Source organism: Arachis ipaensis, chromosome B3 (genome assembly GCF_059453495.1).
Source record: "Arachis ipaensis isolate K30076 ecotype BB chromosome B3, ASM5945349v1, whole genome shotgun sequence".
NCBI lineage: Eukaryota > Viridiplantae > Streptophyta > Magnoliopsida > Fabales > Fabaceae > Arachis > Arachis ipaensis.
Window position 1 is genome coordinate 126,659,995 of NC_142438.1, and position 6,149 is coordinate 126,666,143.

The window sequence follows — 6,149 nt, forward strand, 5'->3', positions numbered from 1 at the left end:
TGTTTAACACTTGTATCTATATCATTTGGAAGCTAAGCTGTTCTTTTAAATCCCCAAATCAAAGAAAAATACATGACAATTGTATCTTTTAATGGCCTTGCTAATAGTGTTTAATGCATGACACTTATTTTCTGGCAGTTAATAATAATAATTTAGAAAAACATGTTTCAAAAACTAGTCCAATAAGTACATGATGAAGATTGATCCATCAATTTCAAGATAACCTCCATTATGACCATTACCTTAATTAATTCAGAAGCTTGTAATCTTAAGCCAAAGATATTCACCATTCTCACCTTGTAGCGATGTGTTTTTTGGGAATGATCGATGATTTTTAGTTGTTTTGTAAGCCTTCGAAAGAGTTGCCGCTGTAGCTTGTGCAGCAGAATATGCAACTTCTGATCCAACCAAAGTTAACAGAAAAGTAGCCTGCAAATTTGAATAGGACACGTTACACAATTAAATAGATATTCTAAAGAAATTATTTTGTGAAGCACATAGGTAATTCAATACTGGCAAAAAAGTAGTAAATGTTATTTAAGTTAATCAAATTATATATGTTAAAAAAACATCAACTCAATTAAATTTGTGATTGGAATGATAAAAATTAAGAAAGCAATCCAATAGTGAAGCATTCAATTGAATCGTGCAACCCTAATTGAAATGCAATCGGATCGGAACCGGAGAAATTGTGAAGTGAAAGGAGAGGAATAGAGAAACAGTGTTACTTGTTGCTGCGAAGTGGCGTAATCGGCGTCGTCGGATAAATCATGACGCTCCGATTCTAACATCGGCGATATCGCAGAGAAGTGAAGATGAAAATAGAAAGCGAACTCACAGAGGAAATAGAAAGGAACAAGTTTAAAATTAATATACACAGCAACAAGTTTAACCAAAAATTTGGATTCAAAACACAAAAGGTGCTAAAATAGAATAGAGAAAGAACAGTAGAATCATCAGTACCTGCAGAATAATGCCGAAACGAGAATCTTACAAAAAACACGAGCAGTGATAATCGAACAGTGACCGGCGGTGATGAACACGAGCAGAGAGGATCGAAGCTCAATGAGAAGAGGAGAAGAGAATCGAAGCTCAACGAGCAGAGAATCGAAGCTCATTCACGAGCAGAGAAGATCAAAGCTCAACGATCGAATCACATTCGCGAGCAGAGATTGAGATCGAAGCTCAATAAAGGAACGCGCGTCATCATCGAATGGATTGAAGAACCAGAGAGGAATGAATCATTTGGAATGGATTGGGGTTATGGATTTCATTAGGGTTGGGTTTTGCTAGCAACGAGAGACTCTTCTTTCTTTCTTTTTTTTCATTTTTCTCCGCATAATAGTTAGCCTTGTCGTTTGAGTTATTTTTATTTTTTAAAAAAATATTAAAAATTTTAGGCAACACTTGAAAAGTAAAGTTTAAAATAAAATTTAAAGACAACTCTTAAAAAAAGTAATATATTCTTTTTATAATAGTTGTTTTTGTATATTTAATAGAGCAACACTTAATAAATGTCTCCTAATTTATCAATAGCATCACTTATGGTATGTTATTAAAAATTCGTTGTTATAATACTATTTTATTACTACTAGTATAAAAAGTTACCTTTATATATATTAGGCAACTTTTTTTAAGTGTTATCTTGAACATATGTTGCAATAGCCCATAAATGTTGTAGTGTGCTTTTATCATCACAAGAGCTAATTGATTCCCATCAATTTGGCTGTTGTATGTAATGTCCTGCTGAAGCTTGGCTAGTCATGTCTAATATTTTTAGACTGAAGCTTTAGACTAACATTGCATGATCCCTGGAATTCGTATTAAAAATTTTGAATTTCTTTATTTTCTTTTTCAAAATAATTTTCAAAAAATAAATTTTTTTTCATAAAATCATAAAAACAAAAAATTTTGTGTTTCTTGTTTGAGTCTAGTGTCAAATTTTAAGTTTGGTGTCAATTGCATTTTTTTTATTTTCGAAAATTCTGCATGGTATTCTTCATGATCTTCAAGTGTTCTTGATGATTGTATTTGTTTAATCTTGTGATTTTCTTGTTTTGTGTATTTTCTTGTTTTCCATATGTATTTTTGACTTATTAGTGTCTATAGTTTGAAAATTTCTAAGTTTGGTGTCTTGTATGTGTTTCTTTTCTTAAAAATTTTCAAAAACATGTCCTTGATGTTCATCTTGACATTCAAAATATTCTTGGTATTCATCTTGACATTCAAAGTGTTCTTGCATATTTTTCTTGTTTTGATTCATAATTTTCATGTTTTGAGTCATTTTGTTGTTTTCCTCTTTCTTCATTGAAAATTCAAAAATAAAAAAATATCTTTCCCTTATTCTTCTCATAAATTTCGAATATTTGAGTTGACTTAGTCAAAAAATTTTAAAAACTTAGTTGTTTCTTACGAGTCAAGTCAAATTTTCAATTTAAAAATCCTATCTTTTCAAAACCTTTTCAAAAATCAAATCTTTTTCATTTTTCTTTTATTTTTTTTCGAAATTTTAAAAATTGATTTTCAAAATCTTTTTCTTATTTTTATCTCATATTTTTCAAAATCTTTATTAACAATTAATGTGATTGATTCAAAATTTTAAGTTATTACTTGCCTATTAAGAAAGGTTCAATCTTTAATTTTAGAATCATATCTTTTTGTTTCTTGTTAGTTAAGTAATCAACTTTAATTTCAAAAATCAAATCTTTTTAAATTTCTTTTTCAAATCTTTTTCAAAATAAATTTCAATCATATCTTTTTCAAAACTTAATTTCAAAATCTTTTCTAACTTCTTATCTTTTCAAAATTGATTTTCAAATCTTTTTCAATTAACTACTTTTAAAAATTCTTATCTTTTTTTTTAAAACTATCTAACTACTTTCCACTCTCTGATTTTCGAAAATCACTAACCACTTTCTCAAAAATCTTTTTAGTTAAATAATTCAATTAGTTTTCAAATTTTATTTTGTTTCTCTTTTTAATTTTCGAACTAATACTGATTTTTTAAATAAAAACAAAAATATTTTCCTTCTCTTTTTAATTATTTTCGAAAACCCTCCCTCTCATCTCTCTCTATTTATTTATTTATTTATCTACTAACACTTGTCTTCTACTCATAATTCGAACCCCCTCTTCTTCTCTGTGTTCGAATTTTTCTCTTCTCATTATTCTATTCTTCTCTTCTTCTACCCACATAAAGGAATCTCTATACTGTGACATAGAAGATTCTATATTTTCTTTGTTCTCTTCTGGTGCACGAATTGTGAGTCACACTTTTCACAACGCGTACCACTAACCAGAAAGTGCACTGGGTCGTCCAAGTAATACCTTACGTGAGTAAGGGTCGAATCCCACGGAGATTGTTGGTTTGAAGCAATCTATGGTTATCTTGTAAATCTTAGTCAGGAAGTCAATTATGTTTATCAGTTGAATTGTGAATAACCAAGAGAGCATAAATTAAAGATTACTTGTTGTGCAGTAATGGAGAATATGTTGGAGTTTTGGAGATGCTTTGTCTTCTGAATCTCTGCTTTCCTCTGTCTTCTGATTCACGCACGCACGTCCTCCTATGGCAAGCTGTGTGTTGGTGGATCACCGTTGTCAATGGCTACCTTCCATCCTTCCAGTGAAAACTACGCTCACGCGCTCTGTCACAGCACGGCTAATCACCGGTTGGTTCTCGATCCAGTTGGAATAGGATTTACTATCCTTTTGCATCTGTCACTAACGCCCAGCCTTCAGGAGTTTGAAGCTCGTCACAGTCATTCAATCCTTGAATCCTACTCGGAATACCACAGACAAGGTTTAGACTTTCCGGATTCTCATGAATGCCGCCATCAGTTCTAGCTTATACCACGGAGATTCTGATTAAGAGATCTCAGAGATACTCATTCAATCGGATATAGAACGGAGGTGGTTGTCAGGCACACGTTCATGGGTTGAGGAAGATGATGAATGTCACTGATCATCACCTTCATCACAGTTAAGCGCGAATGAACATCTTAGATAGGAACAAGCGTGTTTGAATAGAAAACAGAAATACTTGCATTAATTCATCGAGACACAGCAGAGCTCCTCACCCCCAACAATGGGGTTTAGAGACTCATGCCGTCAGAGAATACAAAGTTTAGATCTGAAATGTCATGAGATACAAAATAAGTCTCTAAAAGTTGTTTAAATACTAAACTAGTAGCCTAGGGTTACAAAATATGAGTGGACTATGATGGATGATGCAGAGGTCCACTTCTGGGGCCCACTTGGTGTGTGCTGGGGCTGAGATTTGAGTGAGTCACGTGTAGAGGCCATTTGTGGAGTTGAACGCCAGTTTTTATGCCAGTTTGGGCGTTCAACTCCAGTTTTTGATCCTTTTCTGGCGCTGGACGCCAGAATTGGGCAGAGAACTGGCGTTGAACGCCAGTTTACGTCGTCTATCCTTGTGCAAAGTATGGACTATTATATATTGCTGGAAAGCCCTGGATGTCTACTTTCCAATGCAATTGGAAGCATGCCATTTCGAGTTCTGTAGCTCCAGAAAATCCAATTCGAGTGCAGGGAGGTCAGAATCCAACAGCATTAGCAGTCCTTTTTCAGCCTGAATCAGATTTTTGCTCAGCTCCTTCAATTTCAGCCAGAAAAATACCTGAAATTACAGAAAAACACACAACTCATAGTAAAGTCCAGAAATATGAATTTTTCCTAAAAACTACTAGAAATAGACTAAAAACTAACTAAAACATACTCTAAACTATATGAAATTATCCCCAAAAAGCGTATAAAATATCCGCTCATCATCTTCTCTTTCATATGAGCAGGAACAAGGATAAAGGCATTCTTGTTGAAGCTGATCCTGAACCTGAAAGGACTCTTAAGAGGAAACTAAGAGAAGCTAAAGCACAATACTCTGAAGAGGACCTAACTAAAATTTTCGAAACAGAGAAAACAGCTATGGCCGAACCCAACAACAACAATGAAAGGAAGGTGCTTGGTAATTTTACTACACCAACTTCCAATTTCTATGGAAGAAGCATCTCAATTCCTGCCATTGGAGCAAACAACTTTGAGCTTAAGCCTCAATTAGTTTCTCTAATGCAACAGAATTGCAAGTTTCATGGACTTCCATTGGAAGATCCTCATCAGTTCTTAGCTGAATTTTTGGAAATCTGTGACACTGTCAAGACCAATGGAGTTGATCCCGAGGTCTACAGGCTTATGCTTTTCCCTTTTGCTGTAAGAGACAAAGCTAGAACATGGTTGGATTCACAACCTATGGAAAGCCTGAACTCTTGGGAAATGCTGGTCAGTGCTTTCCTGGCCAAATTTTTTCTACCTCAAAAGATGAGCAAGCTTAGAGTGGAAATCCAAACCTTCAGACAGAAGGAAGGTGAGTCCCTCTATGAAGCTTGGGAAAGATATAAGCAATTGATCAAAAGGTGTCCTACTGACATGCTTCCAGAATGGAGCATCATATGTATATTCCATGATGGTCTGTCTGAGTTGTCAAAAATGTCATTGGACCATTCTGCAGGAGGATCTCTTCATCTGAAAACAGCTACAGAAGCTCAGGAACTCATTGAAATGGTTGCAAATAACCAGTTCATGTACACCTCTGAGAGGATTCCTGTGAACGATGGGACGCCTCAGAAGAAGGGAGTTTTTGAAATTGATACTCTGAATGCCATATTGGCTCAGAATAAAATATTGACTCAGTAAGTCAATATGATTTCTCAGAGTCTGAATGGATTGCAAGCTGCATCCAACAGTACTAAAGAAGCATCTTCTGAAGAAGAAGCTTATGATCCTGAGAACCCTGCAATGGCAGAGGTGAATTACATGGGAAAACCCTATGGAAACACTTATAATCCTTCATGGAGAAATCATCCAAATTTCTCATGGAAGGACCAACAGAAGCCTCAACAAGGCTTCAATAATAATGGTGAAATAAATAGGTTTAGCAATAGCAAGCCTTTTTCATCATCTTCTCAGCAACAGATAGAGAATTTTGAACAGAGCCATTCTGGCCTGGCAACCATAGTCTCTGATCTATCCAAGACCACACTAAGTTTCATGAATGAAACAAGGTCCTCCATTAGAAATTTGGAGGCACAGGTGGGTCAGCTGAGTAAGAAGATTACTGAAACTCCTCTCAGTAC

The 6,149-nt window shown here is 34.6% G+C and overlaps 1 non-coding gene across 1 annotated transcript; it reads right to left on the bottom strand.

The window, feature by feature from the left end:
• Positions 1–5,340: 5,340 nt before the first annotated feature.
• On the bottom strand, positions 5,341–5,448 carry LOC148572384 (small nucleolar RNA R71). Its single transcript, XR_015908273.1, has one exon. It is a non-coding gene; the product is annotated as a small nucleolar RNA R71 (small nucleolar RNA).
• Between the last annotated feature and the right edge of the window lie 701 nt (positions 5,449–6,149).